Here is a 12,255-nt window from a genome sequence, read left to right as displayed (position 1 = left end):
GGGCACTGGAAAATAACAATAGTGTTACCAAACCAAACTTGGGTCTGCTTGCTCATGGCACAGCAAAGCCAACTTACTGACACCAGGTTGTGGTGAAGGCACGTACAGCATCTACTGCAGGGCCCAGCAAGGAGTACAGGTGGCTTGTGCTCAAAGGACCCAAACTCCCAGATGGCTTTCAAGGAAGGGTTTTTGTTTTTTTAATAAATGTATTTATTTTTGGCCGCATTGGGTCTTTGTTGCTGCACGCGGGCTTTCTCTAGCTGCGGCTATTCATTGTGGTGCACAGGCTTCTCATTGCAGTGGCTTCTCTTTTTTGGAGCACGGGCTCTAAGCACATGGGCTTCAGCAGTTGCAGTGTATGGGCTCAGTAGTTGTGGCTCATGGGCTCTAGAGCACAGGCTCAGTAGTTGCAGTGAACAGCTTTAGTCGCTCTATGGCATGTGGGATCTTCTGGGACCAGGCTCGAACCCGTGTCCCTTGCATTGGCACGTGGATTCTTAACCACTGTGCCACAAGGGAAGTCCCCAGGGAAGGGTTTTAGGGTTTTTTTGGGGGGGGTTTTTTTGCGGTACGCGGGCCTCTCCCTGTTGTGGCCTCTCCCGTTGCGGAGCACAGGCTCCGGACGTGCAGGCTCAGCGGCCATGGCTCACGGGCCCAGCCGCTCCGCGACATGTGGGATCCTCCCGGACCGGGGCATGAACCCATGTCCCCTTCATCGGCAGGCGGACTCTCAACCACTGCACCACCAGGGAAGCCCCCAGGGAAGGGTTTTTAAAGGCAACATTTGGGGTGAGGGCTGCAGGGGGCATGACTTTCTTCTGATTGGTTGGTGGTGAGGTAACAGGGTGATATTTCAGGAATCTTAATCACCAACCTTCTGGTTCCAACCAGTCTGGGCTGTACCTGCTTGTGCTCAGCTTGCCCTCCACCTGGATAAGGGTCTTACTTCCTGCACAACAATTCAAAGATACCTGTCAAAAAAAAAGATACCTGTCAGATTGTTATGTATATCCTTAGGACTCTGTTTTATCACTGAACTATTGTTTCTTGGCTGCTTTCCCTTTATTTCTGCATTTCCTCACTTCCCTAATTAGTAACTGCTTGAATCTGCTCTTTGGAACTCAGGCCTAGGAGACTAAAGCCTTTTCCTACAAACGAAAAACGGGGAAATGGAAAGGCTTTTTGTACCTGGGAGATCTCTGCAGGGTCCTGCTAGGTTTCAATCCCCCTTTTTCTTTGATAATCCTCAATCCTGTGGGGAACAGATATACAACAAGAAAGGCAATAAAATGTTGCATAGAGAGGTTAATCATAAACTCAGCAGAGGTTTTAGGTGAGGTCGGTTTCAATAGTAACAGCATTTACGATTGAGCATTCTACATTCCTAATTTCTAAATCTTCATAATTTTGCAAGGTAATTATCATTCCCATATTTTGCAGATGATGAAACTGAAGTTCAGTTAAGTAATTTGCTCATTTAAGTTCACATGGCTACCAGGTGGCGGAACTGGAAATTTAACCAACTCAGGACTGGTGCTGATGCCTTCTTCTTAAAGACTACATGGTCATTAAGCCTTGCTCCCTGGACCCCCGCTCCCCACCAGGTCCTGCTACTCCCCAGAGTGGTCCCATCCCAGAAGGAAGTTGTTCTCTCACATCTTCCTCGTGGTTGTTTGGCTAGACCTAGGAATGAAGCTCCTGGAAAGATGGGGTGTACAGAGCCAAGGCCAGGCCACTGGGGAGAAGTCTGGACAAGGACAGAGTGATCAGCCAGAGCGCTCTGAGGCTTGCTCTTGTTCTCCCTCCCCCGCAGGGCATGTCCTGGGCACTGCAATGTCCTGCTCTCATCCCCAGGACGCCTGTGGCTTGCTACTCCTCCTCTTCCCCTGAGAAGCTGCAGGACTTTCTCTTACCCCTGCTCTGGGACACTGTACAGGGCCTCAGCCTACTGGCCAGAGGCTCCCACCCTGGGTTTGATTTCTACCAACCCTAATGCTCTCAGATTCTGGGCTGAGACGCCAGACCAGGATATAGCCCGCAAAGTGCATTCACGTGCGATAGCCGGCCAGAGACTGGTGGGAAGGGGAGAAGCCTCTAGGTCCTCGAAGCTGTCCCAGCTGTAGGAGAGGAAAAGTAACTCTCCCCTACCCTTATGAGTCTCGACTGAGACCTCTGTAAACAGAAGACAGATTAACAAGAAGAAAACAGAAGTTTATTCTCATATACTTGTACACCAGGGACATACCTAGGGAAAAGGAGTTAACTCTGCCAGGTGGCCTAAACCAGAGGTTTAAATACCACCTTCAGCCAAAAACAGAAGAAACAAAGGTGAGTGAGGGGAGGAAGTCAGTTCTGAAGGGTTACCAGGAAAAGCAGAGTAAACAAGGGTAGGGTTTGTTATGCAGATTTAAGTTACTGCCTTCAGGGATTTTTAAGATTCTCTGGGATCCAAAGTCAACTTCTCCACCCAGTGAGGGAGATACCCTTACAAACGGAGATTTTCTTTATAAATGTAAATTTCTCTTTCAAAAAAGTAATTTCTACTCTGTTTTTCAGAACTCCTCCTTTGTCTGTAGTTTCTCAAAATAAATCAGCTCAGAATAATCGTTCTGCTCTAGAGGCGTATTTTGAGGTGGCATATTCTCCCACCCTTCATACCCTCCTCAAACCTGGGCTCCCTGCCACAGCTTTTAGGAGAAAAAAAAAAAAAAGTTCTGGTCTAAAGTGAGATCATCGGTGTTTTTCAGGTCACAGACCTCTGCTGGGCTATGCCCTTGGGCACCAGGTAGCAACACCAGGTCCCTGAGCAGCAGCCCCTGGCAGGATCCAGGGCCTGGCAGCCGCTGTGGCATCCGAGACTTTGCTGGGTGCCGAACCACCACTAGAAGGCTTGGGGCGGGGGGCGCGCTGTCTGCAGGCCCCAGAGGAAGCCCCCGATATACAGTCCTGCTGGGCCAGACTGAGGGCGGTGCCCTCCACCGCCGGCAGCCAGGCTCATCCCCTCCTCTTTCAGACCTGGGGCTCCTCTGAGGCGGAAGTTCTGAGTCCTCACGGGCTGGATCTTGCTGCAGGCTCTCCTTGTTAGTACCAGCCCCAGGCCGGGGGGAAGCAGCAACTGCCCCTGTCCTCGCCCTGCTCCCACTCTCCACTATATTCCTGGAGAAACACACACACACACACCCGCTAACCTACAGAGTCACTCCCGACACAGCACAGGCACACCACCCACGCCTCAGTAAATAACAAATACCCACCCCAACCCCGCTGGCAGCCCTGATGGACCCTCGCGTGGATTCCTCAGGGCCTGAAAGCCGGCTCCGTTTCCAGTTGAACCTCACGCTGACCTTCTTCAAGGCTTGACCACACGGTAAACCTGAACACAGGGGCCAGTCTGGGCGGACAGGAGGCTCTCCCTCCACCCCACCCTCCCCAAAAGAGCTCTCCCCGGCTTCCCTCCTTTCCGGCCGCCCCCCCGGCCCCGTTCCCCCGCCGCCGCCTGGATGTGGCGGTGTGGGGCGCCCTCGTGTGGTCCAGAGGGCACTGCATCCCCGACGCCAGGATCCCAGGCTGCCCTCCTCCTCCTCCTCCTCCTGCACCCGTGCTGCCCTCCTGCCGGAGCCCCGGGCCCCGCTGTCCCACGGACGTCATGGCTGTGCCACCGCCCACGCCCACTACTCCAACTGGCCCGCCTCCAAGCTACATTCCCTCCTTCTTTTACCTCTGAATGCTTTCTCACTTATATTTTAAAATTCAATGTTCTGTGCATTTTAAAAGGCATATTTAACTAAATATTATCTATAAAACATAATATGGTTAACACCCATGAGCCTGCCACCCGACAAGAGAGATGAAACATGAGTAATAACTTGCATCTTCCTTTGTGTTGCTCTTCACCCCGCTCCCTCCTGTCTCCCCCAACAAGAAGTAAACTGTCCTAAAGTTCATGTTTTCTCGTCTTTTTTTCCCCCAATTTTTCTTACTGTGGTAAAATACACATAAAACTTACCAGGTTAGCCATTTTAAAGTGTACGGTTCGGTGGTATTAAATACATTCATAATGTTGTACAACCATCACCACCAGCCGTCTCCACAACTCTTTCATCTTGTAAAATTGAAACTCTGTACCCATTAACAATAACTCTCCATTCCACACTTCCCCTAGCCCCAGGCAACTGCCATTCTACTTTTTGTCTTAAATTACTAAGTATCTTACATAAGCAGAATCATGCAGTTTTTATCCTTTTGGGACTGCCTTATTTCACTTAGCATAATGCCCACAAGGTTCATCCATGTTGTAGCATGTGTCAGGATTTACTTCCTTTTTAAGGTCGAGTAACATTCCCTTGTGTGTATACACCACATTTGCTTAGCCATTCATCCATCAATGGACAGTTGGGTTGCTTCAGCGTTTTAGGCTACTGTGAATAATGCTGCTATCAACATGGGTGTACAAGTATCTCTTTGAGACCCTGTTACCAATTCTTTTGGGTAGGTACCAAGAAGTGGAATTGCTGGATCATATGATCGTTCTATTTTTAAGTTTTTGAAGCACCGCCGTACTGTTTTCCACAGTGGCTGTACCATTTTACAATCCTACCAATAGTGCACAAAGATTCCAATTTTTCTCCTTGCCAACACTTGTTTTCTGTTTTTTTGTGTGTGTGTGTGTGGTGCGCGGGCCTCTCACTGTTGGGGCCTCTCCCGTTGCGGAGCACAGGCTCCGGACGCGCAGGCTCAGCGGCCATGGCTCACGGACCCAGCCGCTCCGCGGCATGTGGGATCTTCCGGGACCAGGGCATGAACCCGTGTCCCCTGCATCGGCAGGCGGACTCTCAACCACTGCGCCACCAGGGAAGCCACCCCCTTTTTTTTTTTTTTGATAATAGCCATCCTAATTGATGTGAGGTGGTATTTCATTGCAGTTTTGATTTACATTTCCCCAGTGATTAGTGATATTGAGCATCTTTTCATGTGCTTATTGAATATTTGTATATCTTCTTTAGAAAAATGACTACTCAAGTCCTTTGCCCACTTTTTATTCAGGTTGTTTTTTTGTTGTTGATGTTGAGTTTTAGTTTTCTATATATTCTGGATAGTAATCCCTTTGCAAATATGATTTGCAAGTATTTTCTCCCATCCTGTGGGTTGCCTTTTTCTCTATTGATAGTCTTTTGGTGCACAAAATTTTTAAATTTTCTTGAAGTCCAGTTTGTCTATTTTTTCTTTTGTTACCTGTGCTTTTGGTGTCATATGCAAGAAATTATTGCCAAATCCAACATTGTGAAGATTTTGTCCTACGTCTTCTTCGACATGATTCATTGTTTTAGTTCTTGCATTTAGGTCCTCGATCCATTTTCAGCTGGCATCCTGTTAGGTTCTGCTAATAGGGGGCGCTGAAGAGAAATTGGAGGGTGGAGGAGGGGAGAAGGGACTACCTTCTTTTTATCTCTGTATATCCCTGGTTCCTTCCAGTGATCCTCTAGTGGTGGCACTTAGCCCCAGGCTTCAGCCCTTTCTTCACTCCCCCAAAACCTCTTGCTTCCTCTCAGAGGCAGTGGTGGGTTTTGTCCCGTCCTCAGAGGTCAGAGCCCAGATTCCTTAAAGTCCCTCCTCCAAGCTTCTGGGAGGTCTGTAAAACCCTCCCTTCCTTTTTGTTTCTCCACCCTGTAGTGGGTAGCTCCTTCCTGACTTTTTATTCAGGGATTAGCTCAGCACTCCCTCTGTCTTCTTTCAGCCCTCCAGTGCCTCTGCTAACAACATCCTGTATTAAATCCTTTCTGATTGAAAGTATGGCTTCTGGGTTTCCCTGGTGGTACAGTGGTTAAGAATCTGCCCACCAATGCAGGGGACACGGGTTTGAGCCCTGGTCCGGGAAGATCCCACATGCCACGGAGCAACGAAGCCCCTGCGCCACAACTACTGAGCCTGCGCTCTAGAGCCCGCGAGCCACAACTAAGCCCACATGTCACAACTACTGAAGCCCGCACGCCTAGAGCCCGTGCTCTGCAACAAGAGAAGCCCGCACACCGCAATGAAGAGTAGCCCCCGCTTGCCACAACTAGAGAAATGCCACGTGCAGCAACGAGGACACAACGCAGCCAAAAATAAATAAATAAAAATAAAAAAAAAAAAGAGAAAGTGTGGCTTCTGCTTTCCAGACTGGATCTCAACTGATACAGTGTGAATATGCCATAATTTATTTACCCATTCTCCTTTTGATAGATACTGAGACTGTTTCTACTCCTTTGCCATTTGAACAATGATACCAAGCATTGAATACGTTTTGTACATGTGTCCTGGTATACAGTTCTAAAATTTCTCTATGTATGTGTAAGAAATAAGATACTAGGTATTAGGGTACACAAATGTTCCATTTAACAAGAGACTGTCAGATTGTTTCCAGTTTATATTCTTACCTGCATTGTACACAATATCCTGTTCATTCACATCTCCGAATTCCACATATGCCTCCCTGAGGCATGTGTGTGGAGGGGCCCAGGGCCTGGGAGGTGAAAGAGGCTTAGGGCACAGAGATAGGCAGTGGGAAAACCCACATGTCCATGGATCCCAGCCAAGCCAGATAAATTTTTGTGTCCCTGGGGAAGCATGAGGCCAGCCTCACCTGAGGAAGGCTTGCTGGTGCTCTGAATGGAGATACCTACCTTTGCACTGAGGTCTTGTGTTGGTCAAAAGCAAATCATATGTTCTCCCTATATGTAAGATGGGGCAACAGGCACTGTTCAACTGGTAACAACTTCATGAGAACCCTTGACAAGGAATCCTGCTGCATTTAACAGATACTCACTAAACATTAGTTTCCTTTTTTCTTGTTCCTCTCCTGCACTGAAGCCACTTCTCAGAGAAAGTGGAAAAAAATTAAAAAAACAAACTCCCAAACAAATCACAATTCTGATCTCCATCATTATTAACAGACCATTCACTAATTGCTTACCCACAAAAAAAAGGAAATAGGATTTTAAGTTTTACTTAAGGCCTGTGCATGGTGAGAATTGGAATGAGCTGGTTTCTCCTGGAACTTTTGGATGATAATAGAAGATAGAGTATCTGACTCCGGATTCCCCTCCCTTACTCACCCCTTCTACAGGCCTCTCAGAGGAGGGCAGAGAAGAAGGGGTAAAGGAAACAGACCAATCCCACCAGGACTCTGGCAGGCCCAGCTGTCTTGGGGATTGAGCCCTGAGCAGGAGGAACTCCAGTCCTGGGGACCTGGCTGAGCTAGACCATAACCTGCATGTCTTGGCTTTCCTACGGGTCAGATGAAGACTCAAGCTTCTGCAGCCCTGAGAGACGGACTTGCAAGTGAGCACACGGAGGTCCAGGGGAGCCACTCCAGGAGAGCAGAAGACAGAGCTGAGAACTGAGCTCAGGACTCCTCTCCTGGTCTCAGCCCCATAGGGCACAGGGATCCCCAGAGGCTTCACCGGCTTCCCTGGGGCAGCAAGGGAAACAAGAGATGGATGATGATGAGGCATCTGGGAGAGCAGGACATGCCTCACACAGCATGGGCTCGGTCCTCTTCTGGGACGGGGTCAGCAGGCTGTGCTGGGAGTGAGAGGAGGCTCGGCTCAGATCACCAGCTGTGACAAAGCAAATAGGAGGCTGCATTTGCTGGGAAGAAACTCCTTTGTGGAGAAAGAGAGAAGGGTGCAGATTTAAGCTGCACCAGGAGAGATTCAGGCCAGACTCCTGAAAGAACATCCTGGCTGAGGGGGGTGAGAATGGAAGGGCACGGAGGTGTCCCCCCACTTGGCGGTGCCATCTCCAGCTCCCAGGACAAGAAATGGTGAAGCCAATTCCCTGATTAGGACCCAGTCAGAGCCAATGATATGGAGCCACAGCTGAGGGGAAAAATCAACCAGGGCAGAGATGAGCTTCCTTCAAGACCTTTCTGGCTTTGGGCAGAAGAGAGTGTGGCAGGGATGAAAGAGAAATGTAGTTTCCCAAGCTGAAGCCCAGGCCTATTTAAAGGCTTAACATTTTAAAAGGTCTGGCATTGGGATGAAGGCAAAGGAGGCCTAAATAATCTAGAAGCAAGTGAAAAGTGGCTGATTCTGATGGATTTGTGCCTTGTCTGTTTCAAAGCAGCACCCTTGGCCTCCTGGGAGAAAGAGGGAGTAAGCACAAAGCCAGCCTTTACTGCAACTCAATGGGCTTTGCTTCTCAAGGCATTTATATTAGCTATCTACTGCTGCAGAGCAAAGATCCTAAAGCTTAGCAGCTTAAAACGACAAGCACTTATATTTCACATAGTGTCTGAGGGTCGGAAATTTGGGAGCCAAGTCTCTGCGTTGTTGTGGCTCAGAGTCTCTCATGAAGTTTCAAAGTTCTTTTGGGACTACAGTCGCCTGAGGCTTGATTGGGATTAAAGAATCTGCTTCTAAGACTGACATAGTTACATAAAGAGGCAAAGATGGCCCCTCACAGCCAACTGGGACCGTTGGCTCAAAAGCATGCTGGTGCAAACTCAAATTTTTAGACACCCAGGGACTTCCCTGGTGGTCCAGTGGTTAGGAATCTGCCTTCCAATGCAGGGGACGTGGGATCGATCCCTGGTCAGGGAACTGAGATCCCACAGGCCAGGTGGAGTGGGGGTGGGGGGTGGGGGCAACTAAGTCCACGTGCTGCAATTACTGAGCCCGTGTGCTCTGGAGCCCACGTGCTGCAACTACTGAGCCCATGTACCACAACTAGAGAGAAGCCTGCATGCCGCGACAAAGAGCCCGCAAGCCGCGGTGGAGCATCCCACATGCCGCAACGAAGATCCTGCGTGCCACAGCTGGGACCCAACGCAGCCAAATAAATAAATAACATAAAAATAAATATTAAAAAATTTATTTTACACATCCAGTTGTTTTAAATACATCTTTAGCCATTTGGACCCTGCCTGTTTTGCATTCCCCAGGATACTGCGTGCCAAATCTGCTAGCCATTAGTACAATCAACTCTGGTGCTACTGAATATCCCAAGCCACCACTGCCCCTTGGAGCTCTCTCACCTCAAGACTCCCCATCACGTTGCTGGACAACATCATCTAGGTATGAAGGACCCTCTCCATCTGCCTCTCCTTGCCCTCCTCCTCTTCTGGGTGGTGGCCCCAAGCGATGGCCTGTGGAAGGTCTCATGCTGTAAAGGGCTTCCCCTGCATGCATGCCTGTGAAAGCCCAAATAAAGCTCCCTGTTTGCTATTGCCAACTTGCTGGTCATCTTTTTCCTTGATCAGCCCTGAAATCTCTCAAACTCACTACAGGTGGCTCTTGGCTGGAGGGCTCCGTTCCTCACGAGGGCCTCTCCACAGGGCTGTCTGAGTATTCTCAAGACAGGGCGGCTGGCTTTCCGCCAGAGAAGTCTGAGAGAGAGAGTGTAGCCAAGTGGAAGCCACCATGCTGTTTCATGACCTTAGTCACACACGAAACACACCCTTACTTCTGCTTTTTTCTGTTAGAAGTGAGTCACGTCTAACAAAATCCAGCCCATATGCAAGCAAGGGGAGTGAGGCTCCACCTCTTGAAGAGAGGAGTATCAAAGAATATGAAAGTACATTTTAAAAATCACAGAGCTCTTTCTCAAGTCTCCTCCCTCACCTCACTTCCCCTTCCCCAGGGCCCTGTGAGGTAAGCAGGGCAGGTCATGAGACCGAGGGAAGCCAAGTGACCTGACTGTGCTCACACACCTAGTATGTGGGGCTGGAACCCAGGACCCAGTGAGCCTCCTCTCCCCACCCCCACCCCCGACACAAGAACCCCTCACCTCTCACTTTTTACACCATTTTCTCTTCTCTCTTCTACCTTCTGGTCCTCGTGACAACCCTGTGATGCACGTCAGGGATTACTAAACATACAACAGTCAAAAGAACCTGGGGGTTTCCCTGGTGGCGCAGTGGTTGAGAGTCCGCCTGCCGATGCAGGAGATGCGCGTTCGTGCCCCGGTCCGGGAAGATCCCACACGCCGCGGAGCGGCTGGGCCCGTGAGCCATGGCTGCTGAGCCTGCGCGTCTGGAGCCTGTGCTCCGCGATGGGAGAGGCCACGACAGTGAGAGGCCCGTGAACCGCAAAAAAAAAAAGAACCTGGGTTCTGGTCATGGCTTTGGCCTGTGTGATCTTAGGAAAGTCCCATCCCCTCTCTGGACCTCCTTATCCTTCTCTGTAAGACGTTAAAGGATTAATGTGCGACAACTTACTCAGATATAAAATGCACCTGTGCCAAAAACTTAACTCATTAATTAATGAGGAAACCCTGGGATATTATGACCAAGTCTAAAAAATCTCAAAGAACCACAGGTTTATAGCCAGATCAGGAATGCCGAAATGAATTAATGAACAGTTGCAAACTGGAAGAACTGGCAAAATTGGTCAATACCCATAGGAATCAGTTGCATCCATTGTGAAATGGCCACAGGTTGCATTTCTTAGGAAGGAATTAATTGCCCTACTATGAGTATTTAGACTTTTACCTCTACAAGTTGTAGAATAGCCTAGTCAAAGACAAACCAGGCAACAGATGAACCGGTTTGCAAGGCAGAAATAGACACAGATGTAGAGAACAAACGTATGGACACCAAGGAGGGAAAGCAGGGGCGGTGGTTGTGGGATGAACTGGGAGATTGGGATTGACATGTATATACTAATATGTGTAAAATAGATAACTAATAAGAACCAGCTGTATAAAAAATAAATTAATTAAAAAAAGACAAACCAGGCAGAGATTACCTGGATCTATGAGCCATCCAGGTCAGGACTCCCACTTAATTTCAAAGTCTTACTATTTTTACTTACATGGATAGAAGTGTGGGCATTAGTCCCTGATGCATTCCCTGGTTGTAAGCCTCATTAGCAGATAAGAAAACTGAGGCTCAGCCCGTGGGTGTTGTCCATTCCAGTTGTCCCCTCAAGGGTCTGCCTCCTGCTTTCTCCCTTCCCCCAGGAGCACAACGACAAAGCTCCCTCTGTCTTCTCTGGACACCAAGGACTCCTTTTGAGAAAACTTGAGTTTTCTGTCTCCTTCTCTTGTCTTGACCCAGAAGCAGGGCTCTTACCCATACGGACTGAAGTAGTTAATAAATAGCACACGAGTCAAAACCAACCTAATTATCGAAGGTACTCGTGTTAATAAATGCCTTTCGATCCATACAGGGAGCTAACACACTCAAAATTTAAAAGGAAGAAAAACCATTACCTGGAAATGCCTGGGCTCCTACCTGAGCTGAGCCCTGTGAAGTCATTATGGGTAATTATGGGCTATTAGCTGCTATCATCCTAGCAAGACGACTAGTGCCAAATGTTAAGACCTAGGGCAGCATGTGACCCCTCTGAGGCAGAGAAGTTAAAGGTAACTTTCTGGTTTTAGTTCCCTTCCGTGCCGCTTCTTGTGAGTGACCCTACAAAACCCCTCCATTCTATTGTTCAAATTTCACCCCAACAGTTTTGTTAGCCCAAATTTTCTTTTGTGACTGGGAATTCCAAGAAGCCTCAAAGAGCTTTCCTAATTCTCCACTCAACTCACTCTGAGCTGACTTCTCTGTGAGAGGAAGGTGAGGAGGCCTATAGGGCATAGAGGTAGGGAGAAGAATGGGTATCTGAGTTGGGGGGGGCAGAGAGGAAAAGTGATATGCCCAAGATCACAGAGCTTGGCTGTAGCTCAGCTACAGAGCACAGAGAGTTTGCAAGAAGGTGGAGAGCAGAGAGATGCTGGGAGCTTAGTGTGAAAATCTGAGGCTTTTGCAGATCTCCTGCTAAAGGGGGCAGAGCGGTAGGGAGGGAGGGAGGTTTATGGCTCCTTCGAGACTCCAGCTCGGTAAGACACAGGGTGATTTGCCTTCACCTACCCCATATTCCAGTCAAACGCTTTGTGGAAGATTAAGTATGGCCACAGATTCTTTGCTCTTCCTCCCTCAGAGGTAGAATCTATTTCTGCAATCTTTGAGTCTGGCCTGTTCTTGTGTCTTGCTTTGACCAGTAGAATGTAGTGGAATGGATGCTGTATTGAAACCGCACAACATGTCTCAGGACTGAATGAAGCTCAGGTTCTTTATGTCTCGGTGCAGAAGGAATTTGGTGAGAGGCAAAGTGATAGGTAAGAAGTAGATTTATTACTATAGGACGCTTGTGAAGGATAGAAGCCGGCAGGCAAAAGGGCTCTGCCCCGCGAACTAAGTTGGCTACATTTTTATAGTCAAAGGAAAAGTGAGGAGGGGAGATGACCACCTTCTTCCTCTTCCTTTGTAAAGATGTTACA

The 12,255-nt window shown here is 48.7% G+C and overlaps 1 long non-coding RNA gene across 1 annotated transcript; it reads right to left on the bottom strand.

The window, feature by feature from the left end:
• Positions 1-872: 872 nt before the first annotated feature.
• On the bottom strand, positions 873-3,319 carry LOC116749446. The gene is made up of 3 exons (XR_004348616.1): positions 3,258-3,319; positions 1,192-1,255; positions 873-974 (listed from the first exon to the last, which is right to left on the bottom strand). It is a non-coding gene; the product is annotated as an uncharacterized LOC116749446 (long non-coding RNA).
• Positions 3,320-12,255: the final 8,936 nt, after the last annotated feature.

Source organism: Phocoena sinus, chromosome 1, assembly GCF_008692025.1.
Source record: "Phocoena sinus isolate mPhoSin1 chromosome 1, mPhoSin1.pri, whole genome shotgun sequence".
NCBI lineage: Eukaryota > Metazoa > Chordata > Mammalia > Artiodactyla > Phocoenidae > Phocoena > Phocoena sinus.
Note: the sequence above shows the minus strand (reverse complement) of the source record. Positions and strands in the feature narration are given on the sequence as shown.